This window comes from Plectropomus leopardus, chromosome 17 (assembly GCF_026936395.1).
Source record: "Plectropomus leopardus strain MGB_pleo_1.0 chromosome 17, ASM2693639v1, whole genome shotgun sequence".
Classification (NCBI taxonomy): Eukaryota; Metazoa; Chordata; class Actinopteri; order Perciformes; family Serranidae; genus Plectropomus; species Plectropomus leopardus.
This window is the reverse complement of record NC_142192.1, coordinates 6,664,674-6,679,563: the sequence shown is the minus strand read 5'-3', so window position 1 is coordinate 6,679,563 and position 14,890 is coordinate 6,664,674.

The window sequence follows — 14,890 nt, the reverse complement described above, 5'->3', positions numbered from 1 at the left end:
TTCAACAAGGCACACACACACACACACATATTCATATATATATATATATATATATACATATATATATATGTATATATATATAGGCGAACATAGAAGTAGAGTGCAACTAATTGGACAAGAGAACATATAGTTTCTAACAAAATGCTTGTCATTTTTGCACATTTTCAGAGGTGAGCTGCTCAGTGATCAGGGTTGAAAGCGACAAATCTGCGGTTTATGAATGTTCTTAATCTACTTTGTCATATTGCTGCGAAAGAGCGTCCAGCACATCTGCAGCTGCCATCCGAAAATAATTAGTGGAATCTACCTGCCACATCTGTCCAGCACTGCTGATCCACACTACCTCTGAGCTACAGGTGCCATTGAAACGACCTCTCTTCCACGTTCATTGACACATTTCTGTGCATTTTGCTTTCATTCATCGCAGCACCTGAAGCTCGCTAAGGCCTGAAGACATCTGTCACGGGTATTTTTTGGAAGAGCCATGACAAACAATCGTGGCAGCCAGCAGTAAACACACACTGCCAGACATTTTCCACGTCTCTAAAGACATTCTTGAGCCGTTATAATTGCATCAACAAAGCACCTAACAAATCTTTCAGAGCTCTCCCCCCATCCCTCCATCCTCTGCTCACAACGTGCTGTATCACAGACAACACTGATGACAGAGAATTCACTGGAACCTTGTCAATATCCATAATGCTCCAATATTGATTTCAGCACGAGTTACAGTCAGTGATCACCAAGATTTACCTTAATAGGTTGCAAAATGAGTCTTTCATCACAGAACGTTGGATTTATAGCAGTAAAGGTCCAAATGCAGTGTACAGAATACACTGTTAACCCTTAACACCTGGATCAACATTACTTTGATTGTGCTGTATTCAGATGCCTTTCAAAAGTGTTTAAACCCTTTAACCCTAAGCACATTGGCCATTTTCAGAGGTCGTTATTTTTCGAACTTGTCCTAGAGCTTTCATCAGATTGACTTCAAATGTTATGGCTACCTTCATAACACCTTTGACAGCAAAATGTATTCAGATCATGAGTTTTAATCACACCGTGTGATCTGTGTGAGGCATCTAATTTGCATGTTCAACTATGAACCAGGAGGTAAACAGGAAGTGGTATGTAACTGTTGTGAATGGTCCAATCTGCCCTAAACTTCAGGTTTGATAGGAGTCCCGCCCTAAACACATCTATATGACAATTTTAAGCGAAAATGAGAGTGCCACCTATTGGCATAGGAAAGGCAAAGTTTCATGCTAAGACGACCAGCTCCTAGAGGGTTGACTCGATCGATCTCAAAATGGTCTCAAAAAATCTTTAAGACGTTGATTATGCTTGAAAATGAATATTATGATTTTTCGTTGAAAGGCGTTACTGTGGTGGGGTAGACAATTTCGATGTTTCGACATGACTTCAAAAACTGTTGTAACTTCGCCCCAAATGGTCAGATCTTTACACAATGTCACAGATTTGATAAGAGTCCACGCCTGAAGACATCTGCAGTGCATTTTTGAATCATAGTCATGGCACCACCTATTGGTAGCAGGAAGTTACTTTTTTTACTCTTTGATTTTTCCCCTGCAGCAGGTTAACTCAATTAACCTCATATTCAATTAGAATACTGTAAAGACCTTCGTGATGCATGTAAATCAAACTTTTGAGTTTTCATCAAACGCTGTTGCCAAAGTTACACATTATTCACCGTAAAACTGGAAGTACTTTTTTAGTGGCAAGACATGCACCAAAACTCACCAAACATGGCACACACATCTGAAGTCCTAAAAATGTGATATCAGATATGATTTTTTTGCACTGATGTGCCAAAATGGCTCTGTAACGCTCCCTACAGATTGCAATGAAACAGCCCCTGTGGTACATTTCACCTAGAGCTACAAAACTTGGGAGGCAACAGCCCAAGACCTACAAAAAAGCCTCTTGGACCCATACCCTAAACCCAACAGGAAGTTGGCCATTTTTTAATTGAATGTGCAATTTTGGTGTATTTTTGGTCATTTTCAGGAGTCGCAATTTTTCAATCGCCAACAGATTTCATCGTATTGTCTTCAAAATTTAAACATCCTCTCAGAAGGCCTGGGACATCAAAAGTTAATACATATGTGAGTTTTCCTCACATTGTGTGGTTGTTACTGGGCCAAACATTTCCACATCGTGCCATTAACCAGGAAGTAGTTTATAACTCTGAGGGACATGGTCCAATCTTCACCAAACTTCACATGCTTGATGACTGCCTTGTCCTGAACACATCTGCATGACAATTGTTACCATTGCTTTTAGCGTCCCCTACTGGCAACATGAAATGTCATGAAAATTACATGCTTTCTTCTTTGATGGAATGCTCCAACAGATTTTATCCGATTGACTTCATTTCTGGTGACAAAACCTTTAAGACCTTAATGATGCTTCCCTCTGAGGTATGTTTACCATGAACGTTGTTGCCATGGAGACCCAATGGTGGCCGCCAAAAAGGATGTTGTTGTAACTTCACTTTGCATCGACCAGTTGGCCCCAGATTTCACAGTTGTGGTCAGGCTGCAGCCCTGAACACATCAACATGTCCTTTAACTATGATACTCACTGAGCCACCTACTGGCAACAGGAAGTACGCCTCGTACCACAGCTATCCTTCGATTTTTATGAAATTTTCATGTTTTGGTCTACAAATGATGTAGACCAAGATGTTATAGATTTTGTGCGTCCAAAGGAAGTAGTTCACCATGTGAAATATCTCACTCAAGGGTCCAAACTTTCTGCATACTTTTTCTGACTTTCACTGAAGTGGATGATTGCATCACTCAGAATCCCGCCTGTAGCCTCAACTTGTGTGGCGGTGTGAGGGCCCGTTCATCGCTGCTTGTAGCTTTAATTGTTATTGTTATTGTTGTTGTTGTCAGAAAAAGGCAATGAGCAACTTGGTGAGAAATGTCCTACAAACAGCAAGAAATTGTCAGATTTAGGAAATTATTATCAAAAAGTATTTAATAAATGAAATTATTTTATAGAATCATTTTTATTTTTAAGCAGTTTTCTTTTCAGATAATTTACTCTTTTTTTTTTTTTGCTAATTTCCAGTTAATTTTCTCATACTTAATACCATTTTAATGCTACTTTTTGGGCCATATCTTCTTAAGCTGCCCATTGTCTTAGTGGCTAGTTTGCCAAAGTTTCATAAGGTTGAATCAAACCTATGAGGATTTTAGGGACTGTTATATATGAGGGGGGAGGGGGTGGTGAAAATGGGGGCGACACTTAAAATAACTTTTTTAATCACTAAGGAGGGAGTCATGTTTTTTGATTTAGCTTTTATTTATTGTAATTACCCTCAGCACCTGCAAATTGGTTTTTCATGCATATTCTCCTTAAAATAAAAAACTGTGAATTATTTATGTCTGAGGGAGGGTTTTTTTTTTTTAAAAAAAATCTCTTAATTTTGTTTTGTTTTCTTTCATATATATGTGTGTGTGTGTGTGTGTGTGTGTGTGTGTGTATGTATGTATGTATGTATGTATGTATGTATATGAAGAGACTTTTTTAACAAAAAGATTTATTTATTGTTTTTTACATTTGGGGCAATGTAAAAAATGTCTTGTTAATTAAGTTGCATGTTGCCTTCTCATGTTTTTGAAGGTAATCAAAACAATTTACTCAGGTCTTAAAGAGTTAAAGGGTTTTTGTGTGCGTATCAACTAAACATATAACACTATTTCAATATTTGCACTGTTTTTGGTTGGGTTCTTTTTTATCATTATTTTTATTAGCATACATTTGGTCTTTTATTTGTAGCCAATACACTGTATGTTTGATGTACTCCATATGGCTCCTCTTTCTTTTGTAAAGGCGTGGCGCCCTCGCCTGGTCAGAACAGAACAATACAGTGCATCCCTGCCTTAGGTCAATGCTCCGCTTCAGTGAGTTTATCCACTATTTTGTGTCCTATTTTGAGTCTCATGTTGCATCTGTAATATGAGCAAGTAAGCTGCATGTGTCTGTCCCCATATCAAATAGGCACAATTTTTAAAAGGCACTTGAGTGATTATTATTGCACTTCCATGAAGTTTGTTTCTTAAAGGTTTCATATAATGGCACCAGTCACGTGAAATCCTGAGAAATGTTTTGTTTTAAGATCAGAACGCAAATTTTAGAGCTGCCTTTTATTGTGACCATCCCATGGCAAACCTGTGTTGCAATGATGCTGTTTAATTGTTATCTTGATATCACAACAGTAATGTGGATGGATCATCTTGGAAAAGGAGTGCTCTTTCACACGCATTTAAACAAATCTGCAACCAAAATTTGAAAGAAATGTATCTATAAAGGGCATAGTATATTATACCATAAAAATGTCATAGTGTTAGCATGCCAAAGAAAAGTATATAGTATAGTTTGTCTTTAAATAGAAAAGATCATAAAAATGTCATTGTGAAGTATGTCACTCTAAAGAATCATTAAAACGTCAGAGAATGTTATGTCCTTTCTCTAAATCATAAAGACATCATGCCATAGTATGTTGTTAAAAAAAAAATGTCACAGTACAGTATGCTGTTCAAAAATTCATAAAACATCATGTTACAGTATCTTTTTTTTTAAACTTGCAAAAATATCCAAATGTAGTATTTCATTCAAAAAATGATAATGTAAGATAAAATGTCATTGAAAGAATGTCATAATATGATATTCAAAGAAATATATGATAGGATAATATGTTGCAAAAAAACGTTAAAAGATGATTATATGTGTGTGTGTGTGTGTGTGTGTACACAATATATTAATACTATTTAGTACATATTTTGAACGTTTTACGTCAAAGTACAGTTTACAGGGAAAAATGGTCAAAAAAGTGATCACTACAAATGTTGAAAAAAATCACAAATTTTTGGATCGTTTTTTCAAAACACTTCACAACAAACTGCCTCAACATGCTGTACTATGACTTTTTTCAACATTTTGGGAAATCAGTTTTGGACATTTTTTTCCTGTGCTATAGTATGGCAATGGCATGGTATAGTTTGACAAACTGTGCTTTGGCTCAAAACGCTCAAGATATTGACTTTTTGGACCGTTTATTCATCAGGCTATACTATAAACAGCTTAAACATGCTGTACTATGACTGTTTTATACATTTGGAGCGATGACTTTTTTGACCATTTTTCCCTGTGCTATAGTATGGCTTTTTTTGCCATGTTATCCTTTGGCCCAAAACGCTCAAAATATTGACTTTATGCACAGTTTATTCATTAGGCGATAATGTAAATGACCTAAACATGCTGTACTATCACTTTTTTAAGCATTTGGAGTGATGACCTTTTTGACCATTTTTCCCTGTGTATGGCTTTTTTTGCCATGTTATACATTGACAAAAAGAAGTCAAAATATTGAGTTTTTGGACCATTTATTCATCAGGCTATACTACAAACAACCTAAACATGCTGTACTATGACTGTTTTTAACATTTGGAACGATGAATTTTTCGTCCATTTTTCCCTGTACTATAGTATGGATTTTTTTTGCCATGCTGTTTTTTGGCTTAAAACACTCAAAATATTGAGTTTTTGCACAGTTTATTCATCAGGCTATACTATAACCAACCTAAACATGCTGTACTATGATTTTTTTAAATATTCTGAGTGATGACTTTTTGACCATTTTTCCCTGTGATATAGTATGGTTTTTTTGCCATACTGTACTTTGGCTTGAAACGTTCAAAATATTGACTTTTTGACCGTTTATTCAACAGGCTATACTATAAACGAGTGTGCTATAGTATGGCTTTTTTGGCCATGTTATACATTGACAAAAAAAGGTCAAAATATTGAGTTTTTGGACCATTTATTCATCAGGCTATACTATAAACAGGTTAAACATGCTGTACTATGACTGTTTTTAACATTTGGAGCAATGACTTTTTCAACGATTTTTCCCTGTGCTATAGTATGGCTTTTTTGGCCATAATGTACTTTGGCTTGAAACGCTCAAAATATTGACTTTTTGGACCATTTATTCATCAGGCTATACTATAAACAACCTAAACATGCTGTACTATCACTTTTTTAAGCATTTTGAGTGATGAATTTTTCGGCCATTTTTCCCTGTACTATAGTATGGATTTTTTTTGCCATACTGTTTTTTGGCTTAAAACACTAAAAAAATAGTGAGTTTTTGCACAGTTTATTCATCAGGCTATACTATAACCAACCTAAACATGCTGTACTATGACTTTTTTAAATATTCTGAGTGATGACTTTTTCACCATTTTTCCCTGTGCTATAGTATGGCTTTTTTACCATACTGTACTTTGGCTCAAAACGCTCAAAATATTGAGTTTTCGGACCATTTATTCAACAGGCTATACTTTAAACAACCTAAACAGGCTTTTCTATGACTTTTTTAAGCATTTTGAGTGATCAGTTTTTTTGACCATTTTTCCCTGTGCTATAGTATGGCTTTTTTTGCCATGTCATACATTGACAAAAAGAAGTCAAAATATTGAGTTTTTGGACCATTTATTCATCAAGCTATACTATAAACAGGTTAAACATGCTGTACTATGACTGTTTTTAACATTTGGAGTGATGACTTTTTCGACGATTTTTCCCTGTGCTATAGTATTGGCTTTTTTGGCCATAATGTACTTTGGCTTGAAACGCTCAAAATATTGAGTTTTTGCACAGTTTATTCATCAGGCTATACTATAACCAACCTAAACATGCTGTACTATGACTTTTTTAAGCATTTTGAGTGATGAGTTTTTTCACCATTTTTCCCTGTGCTATAGTATGGCTTTTTTGCCATACTGTACTTTGGCTTGAAACACTCAAAATATTGAGTTTTTGCACCATTTATTCATTAGACAATAATATAAATGACCTAAACAGGCTTTTCTATGACTTTTTTAAGCATTTGGAGTGATGACTTTTTTGACCATTTTTCCCTGTGCTATAGTATGGCTTTTTTTTCCCATGTTATACATTGACAAAAAAAGGTCAAAATATTGAATTTTTGGACCATTTATTCATCAGGCTATACTTTAAACAACCTAAACATGCTGTACTATCACTTTTTTAAGCATTTGGAGTGATGACCTTTTTGACCATTTTTCCCTGTGCTATAGTATGGCTTTTTTGCCATACTGTTCTTTGGCTCAAAAAGCCTAAAATATTGAGTTTTTGGACCATTTATTCATCAGGCTATACTATAAACAACCTAAACATGCTGTACTATGACTTTTTTAAGCATTTTGAGTGATGAGTTTTTTCACCATTTTTCCCTGTGCTATAGTATGGCTTTTTTGCCATACTGTTCTTTGGCTCAAAAAGCCTAAAATATTGAGTTTTTGGACCATTTATTCATCAGGCTATACTATAAAACACCTAAACATGCTGTACTATGACTTTTTTAAGCATTTTGAGTGATGAGTTTTTTCACCATTTTTCCCTGTGCTATAGTATGGCTTTTTTTGCCATGTTATACATTGACAAAAAGAAGTCAAAATATTGAGTTTTTGGACCATTTATTCATCAGGCTATACTATAAAACACCTAAACATGCTGTACTATCACTTTTTTAAGCATTTGGAGTGATGACCTTTTTCACCATTTTTCCCTGTGCTATAGTATGGCTTTTTTTCCCCATGTTATACATTGACAAAAAAAGGTCAAAATATTGAATTTTTGGACCATTTATTCATCAGGCTATACTTTAAACAACCTAAACAGACTTTTCTATGACTTTTTTAAGCATTTGGAGTGATGATTTTTTTGACAATTTTCCCTGTGCTATAGTATGCTGTTTTTTTTGCCATACTGTTCTTTGGCTCAAAAAGCCTAAAATATTGAGTTTTTGGACCATTTATTCATCAGGTTATACTATAAACAACCTATCCATGCTGTACTATGACTTTTTCAAGTATTTGGAGCGATGAATTTTTTGACCATTTTTCCCTGTGCTATAGTATTGCTTTTTTGGCCATAATGTACTTTGGCTTGAAACCCTCAAAATATTGACTTTTTGGACCATTTATTCAACAGGCTATACTTTAAACAACCTAAACATGCTGTACTATGACTGTTTTAAGCATTTTGAGCGGTGACTTTTTTGATAATTTTCCATGTGCTATAGTATGCTGTTTTTTTGCTATAATGTACTTTGGCCCAAAACTCTCAAAATATTGACTTTTTACACAGCTTATTCATTAGGCGATAATATAAATGAGCTAAACATGCTGTACTATGACTTTTTTAAGCATTTTGAGTGATCAGTTTTTTTAACCTTTTTTCCCTGTGCTATAGTATGGCTTTTTTTGCCATGTCATACATTGACAAAAAGAAGTCAAAATATTGAGTTTTTGGACCATTTATTCATCAAGCTATACTACAAAACACCTAAACATGCTGTACTATCACTTTTTTAGGCATTTGGAGTGATGACCTTTTTGACCATTTTTCCCTGTGCTATAGTATGGATTTTTTTTGCCATACTGTTCTTTGGCTCAAAAAGCCTAAAATATTGAGTTTTCGGACCATTTATTCATCAGGCTATACTATAAACAACCTAAACATGCTGTACTATCACTTTTTTAAGCATTCTGAGTGATGATTTTTTTCACCATTTTTCCCTGTGCTATAGTATGGCTTTTTTTGCCATGTTATACATTGACAAAAAGAAGTCAAAATATTGAGTTTTTGCACAGTTTATTCATCAGGCTATACTATAACCAACCTAAACATGCTGTACTATGACTTTTTTAAGCATTTTGAGTGATCAGTTTTTTTCACCATTTTTCCCTGTGCTATAGTATGCTGTTTTTTTTGCCATGTTATACTTTGGCCCAAAACTCTCAAAATATTGACCTTTTGCACAGTTTATTCATTAGGCAATAATATAAATGAGCGAAACATGCTGTACTATGACTTTTTTAAGCATTTTGAGTGATGACTTTTTCATCATTTTTCCCTGTGCTATAGTATGGCTTTTTTGCCATACTGTACTTTGGCTTGAAACACTCAAAATATTGACTTTTTGGACCGTTTATTCAACAGGCTATACTTTAAACAACCTAAACATGCTTTTCTATGACTTTTTTAAGCATTTGGAGCGATGACTTTTTTGACCATTTTTCCCTGTGCTATAGTATGCTGTTTTGTTTGCCATACTGTACTTTGGCCCAAAACTCTCAAAATACTGACTTTTTGCACAGTTTATTCATTAGGCGGTAATATAATTGAGCTAAACATGCTGTACCATGACTTTTTTAAGCATTTTGAGTGATGAGTTTTTTCACCATTTTTCCCTGTGCTATAGTATGGCTTTTTTTGCCATGTTATACATTGACAAAAAGAAGTCAAAATATTGAGTTTTTGGACCATTTATTCATCAAGCTATACTACAAAACACCTAAACATGCTGTACTATCACTTTTTTAAGCATTTGGAGTGATGACTTTTTTGACCATTTTTCCCTGTGCTATAGCACGGCTTTTTTTGCCATGTTATCCTTTGGCCCAAAACGCTCAAAATATTGACTTTTTGCACAGTTTATTCATCAGGCTATACTATAAACAACCTAAACATGCTGTACTATGACTTTTTTAAATATTCTGAGTGATGACTTTTTGACCATTTTTCCCTGTGCTATAGTATGGTTTTTTTGCCATACTGTACTTTGGCTTGAAACGTTCAAAATATTGACTTTTTGACCGTTTATTCAACAGGCTACACTATAAACGAGTGTGCTATAGTATGGCTTTTTTGGCCATGTTATACATTGACAAAAAAAGGTCAAAATATTGAGTTTTTGGACCATTTATTCATCAGGCTATACTATAAAACACCTAAACATGCTGTACTATCACTTTGTTAAGCATTTGGAGTGATGATTTTTTTGACAATTTTTCCCTGTGCTATAGTATGGCTTTTTTTTGCCATGTTATACATTGACAAAAAGAAGTCAAAATATTAAGTTTTTGGACCATTTATTCATCAGGCTATACTATAAACAACCTATCCATGCTGTACTATGACTGTTTTTAACATTTGGAACGAATTTTTCGGCCATTTTTCCCTGTGCTATAGTATGGATTTTTTTTGCCATGCTGTTTTTTGGCTTAAAACACTCAAAATATTGAGTTTTTGCACAGTTTATTCATCAGGCTATACTATAACCAACCTAAACATGCTGTACTATGACTTTTTTAAGCATTTTGAGTGATGAGTTTTTTCACCATTTTTCCATGTTATACATTGACAAAAAGAAGTCAAAATATTGAGTTTTTGGACCATTTATTCATCAAGCTATACTATAAAACACCTAAACATGCTGTACTATCACTTTTTAAAGCATTTTGAGTGATGAATTTTTCGACGATTTTTCCCTGTGCTATAGTATGGCTTTTTTGGCCATAATGTACTTTGGCTTGAAACCCTCAAAATATTGAGTTTTTGCACAGTTTATTCATCAGACTATACTATAACCAACCTAAACATGCTGTACCATGACTTTTTTGAGTGTTTTGAGTGATGAGTTTTTTCACCATTTTTCCCTGTGCTATAGTATGGCTTTTTTGGCCATAATGTACTTTGGCTTGAAACGCTCAAAATATTGAGTTTTTGGACCGTTTATTCAACAGGCTATACTTTAAACAACCTAAACAGGCTTTTCTATGACTGTTTTAAGCATTTGGAGCGATGACTTTTTTGACAATTTTCCCTGTGCTATAGTATGCTGTTTTGTTTGCCATACTGTATTTGGCCCCAAACTCTCAAAATATTGAGTTTTTGGACCATTTATTCATCAGGCTATACTATAAACAGGTTAAACATGCTGTACTATGACTGTTTTTAACATTTGGAGCAACGACTTTTTCGACCATTTTTCCCTGTGCTATAGTATGGCTTTTTTGGCCATAATGTACTTTGGCTTGAAACGCTCAAAATATTGAGTTTTTGGACCATTTATTCAACAGGCTATACTGTAAAACACCTAAACATGCTGTACTATCACTTTTTTAAGCATTTGGAGTGATGACCTTTTTGACCATTTTTCCCTGTGCTATAGTATGGCTTTTTTTCCCCATGTTATACATTGACAAAAAAAGGTCAAAATATTGAATTTTTGGACCATTTATTCATCAGGCTATACTTTAAACAACCTAAACATGCTGTACTATGACCTTTTTAAGCATTTGGAGCGATGACTTTTTTGACCATTTTTCCCTGTGCTATAGTATGGCTTTTTTGCCATACGGTACTTTGGCTCAAAACGCTCAAAATATTGACTTTTTGCACAGTTTATTCATCAGGCTATACTATAAAACACCTAAACATGCTGTACTATGACCTTTTTAAGCATTTGGAGCGATGACTTTTTTGACCATTTTTCCCTGTGCTATAGTATGGCTTTTTTTCCCCATGTTATACATTGACAAAAAAAAGGTCAAAATATTGAATTTTTGGACCATTTATTCATCAGGCTATACTTTAAACAACCTAAACAGACTTTTCTATGACTTTTTTAAGCATTTGGAGTGATGATTTTTTTGACAATTTTCCCTGTGCTATAGTATGCTGTTTTTTTGCCATACTGTTCTTTGGCTCAAAAAGCCTAAAATATTGAGTTTTTGGACCATTTATTCATCAGGCTATACTATAAACAACCTAAACATGCTGTACTATGACTTTTTTAAGCATTTTGAGTGATGAGTTTTTTCACCATTTTTCCCTGTGCTATAGTATGGCTTTTTTGCCATACTGTTCTTTGGCTCAAAAAGCCTAAAATATTGAGTTTTTGGACCATTTATTCATCAGGCTATACTATAAACAACCTAAACATGCTGTACTATGACTTTTTTAAGCATTTTGAGTGATGAGTTTTTTCACCATTTTTCCCTGTGCTATAGTATGGCTTTTTTGCCATGTTATACATTGACAAAAATAAGTCAAAATATTGAGTTTTTGGACCATTTATTCATCAGGCTATACTGTAAAACACCTAAACATGCTGTACTATCACTTTTTTAAGCATTTGGAGTGATGACCTTTTTGACCATTTTTCCCTGTGCTATAGTATGGCTTTTTTGCCATACGGTACTTTGGCCCAAAACGCTCAAAATATTGACTTTTTGCACAGTTTATTCATCAGGCTATACTATAAAACACCTAAACATGCTGTACTATGACCTTTTTAAGCATTTGGAGCGATGACTTTTTTGACCATTTTTCCCTGTGCTATAGTATGGCTTTTTTGCCATACGGTACTTTGGCTTAAAACGCTCAAAATATTGACTTTTTGCACAGTTTATTCATCAGGCTACACTATAAAACACCTAAACATGCTGTACTATGACCTTTTTAAGCATTTGGAGCGATGACTTTTTTGACCATTTTTCCCTGTGCTATAGTATGCTGTTTTTTTTGCCATACTGTTCTTTGGCTCAAAAAGCCTAAAATATTGAGTTTTTGGACCATTTATTCATCAGGTTATACTATAAACAACCTATCCATGCTGTACTATGACTTTTTCAAGTATTTGGAGCGATGAATTTTTTGACCATTTTTCCCTGTGCTATAGTATGGCTTTTTTGGCCATAATGTACTTTGGCTTGAAACGTTCAAAATATTGACTTTTTGACCGTTTATTCAACAGGCTACACTATAAACGAACCAAATGAGCTGTACTATGAATTTTTTAAACATTTTGAGTGATGAGTTTTTTCATCATTTTTCCCTGTGGCTTTTTTGGCCATGCTATACATTGACAAAAAAAGGTCAAAATATTGAGTTTTTGGACCATTTATTCATCAGGCTATACTATAAACAGGTTAAACATGCTGTACTATGACTGTTTTTAACATTTGGAGCAACGACTTTTTCGACCATTTTTCCCTGTGCTATAGTATTGCTTTTTTGGCCATAATGTACTTTGGCTTGAAACGCTCAAAATATTGACTTTTTGGACCATTTATTCAACAGGCTATACTTTAAACAACCTAAACATGCTGTACTATGACTGTTTTAAGCATTTTGAGCGGTGACTTTTTTGATAATTTTCCATGTGCTATAGTATGCTGTTTTTTTGCTATAATGTACTTTGGCCCAAAACTCTCAAAATATTGACTTTTTACACAGCTTATTCATTAGGCGATAATATAAATGAGCTAAACATGCTGTACTATGACTTTTTTAAGCATTTTGAGTGATCAGTTTTTTTAACCTTTTTTCCCTGTGCTATAGTATGGCTTTTTTTGCCATGTCATACATTGACAAAAAGAAGTCAAAATATTGAGTTTTTGGACCATTTATTCATCAAGCTATACTACAAAACACCTAAACATGCTGTACTATCACTTTTTTAGGCATTTGGAGTGATGACCTTTTTGACCATTTTTCCCTGTGCTATAGTATGGATTTTTTTTGCCATACTGTTCTTTGGCTCAAAAAGCCTAAAATATTGAGTTTTCGGACCATTTATTCATCAGGCTATACTATAAACAACCTAAACATGCTGTACTATCACTTTTTTAAGCATTCTGAGTGATGATTTTTTTCACCATTTTTCCCTGTGCTATAGTATGGCTTTTTTTGCCATGTTATACATTGACAAAAAGAAGTCAAAATATTGAGTTTTTGCACAGTTTATTCATCAGGCTATACTATAACCAACCTAAACATGCTGTACTATGACTTTTTTAAGCATTTTGAGTGATCAGTTTTTTTCACCATTTTTCCCTGTGCTATAGTATGCTGTTTTTTTTGCCATGTTATACTTTGGCCCAAAACTCTCAAAATATTGACCTTTTGCACAGTTTATTCATTAGGCAATAATATAAATGAGCGAAACATGCTGTACTATGACTTTTTTAAGCATTTTGAGTGATGACTTTTTCACCATTTTTCCCTGTGCTATAGTATGGCTTTTTTGCCATACTGTACTTTGGCTTGAAACACTCAAAATATTGACTTTTTGGACCGTTTATTCAACAGGCTATACTTTAAACAACCTAAACATGCTTTTCTATGACTTTTTTAAGCATTTGGAGCGATGACTTTTTTGACCATTTTTCCCTGTGCTATAGTATGCTGTTTTGTTTGCCATACTGTACTTTGGCCCAAAACTCTCAAAATACTGACTTTTTGCACAGTTTATTCATTAGGCGATACTCAGACTTTTTCAAGTATTTGGAGCGATGAGGTTTTTGACCATTTTTCCCTGTGCTATAGTATGGCTTTTTTTGCCATGTTATACATTAACAAAAAAAAGGTCAAAATATTGAGTTTTTGCACCGTTTATTCATCAGGCTATACTGTAAAACACCTAAACATGCTGTACTATCACTTTTTTAAGCATTTGGAGTGATGACCTTTTTGACCATTTTTCCCTGTGCTATAGTATGGCTTTTTTGCCATACTGTACTTTGGCTCAAAACGCTAAAAATATTGACTTTTTGCACAGTTTATTCATCAGGCTATACTATAAACAGCCTAAACATGCTGTACTATGACTGTTTTTAACATTTGGAACAATGAATTTTTCGGCCATTTTTCCCTGTGCTATAGTATGGCTTTTTTGCCATGTTATCCTTTGGCCCAAAACGCTCAAAATATTTACTTTTTGACCGTTTATTCAACAGGGTACACTATAAACGAACCAAATAAGCTGTACTATGAATTTTTTAAGCATTTGGAGTGATAAGATTTTTCACTATTTTTCCCTGTGCTATAGTATAGCTTTTTTGGCCATAATGTACTTTGGCTTGAAACGCTCAAAATATTGAGTTTTTGGACCGTTTATTCAACAGGCTATACTATAAACAACCTAAACAGGCTTTTCTATGACTGTTTTAAACATTTGGAGCAATGACTTTTTTTGACA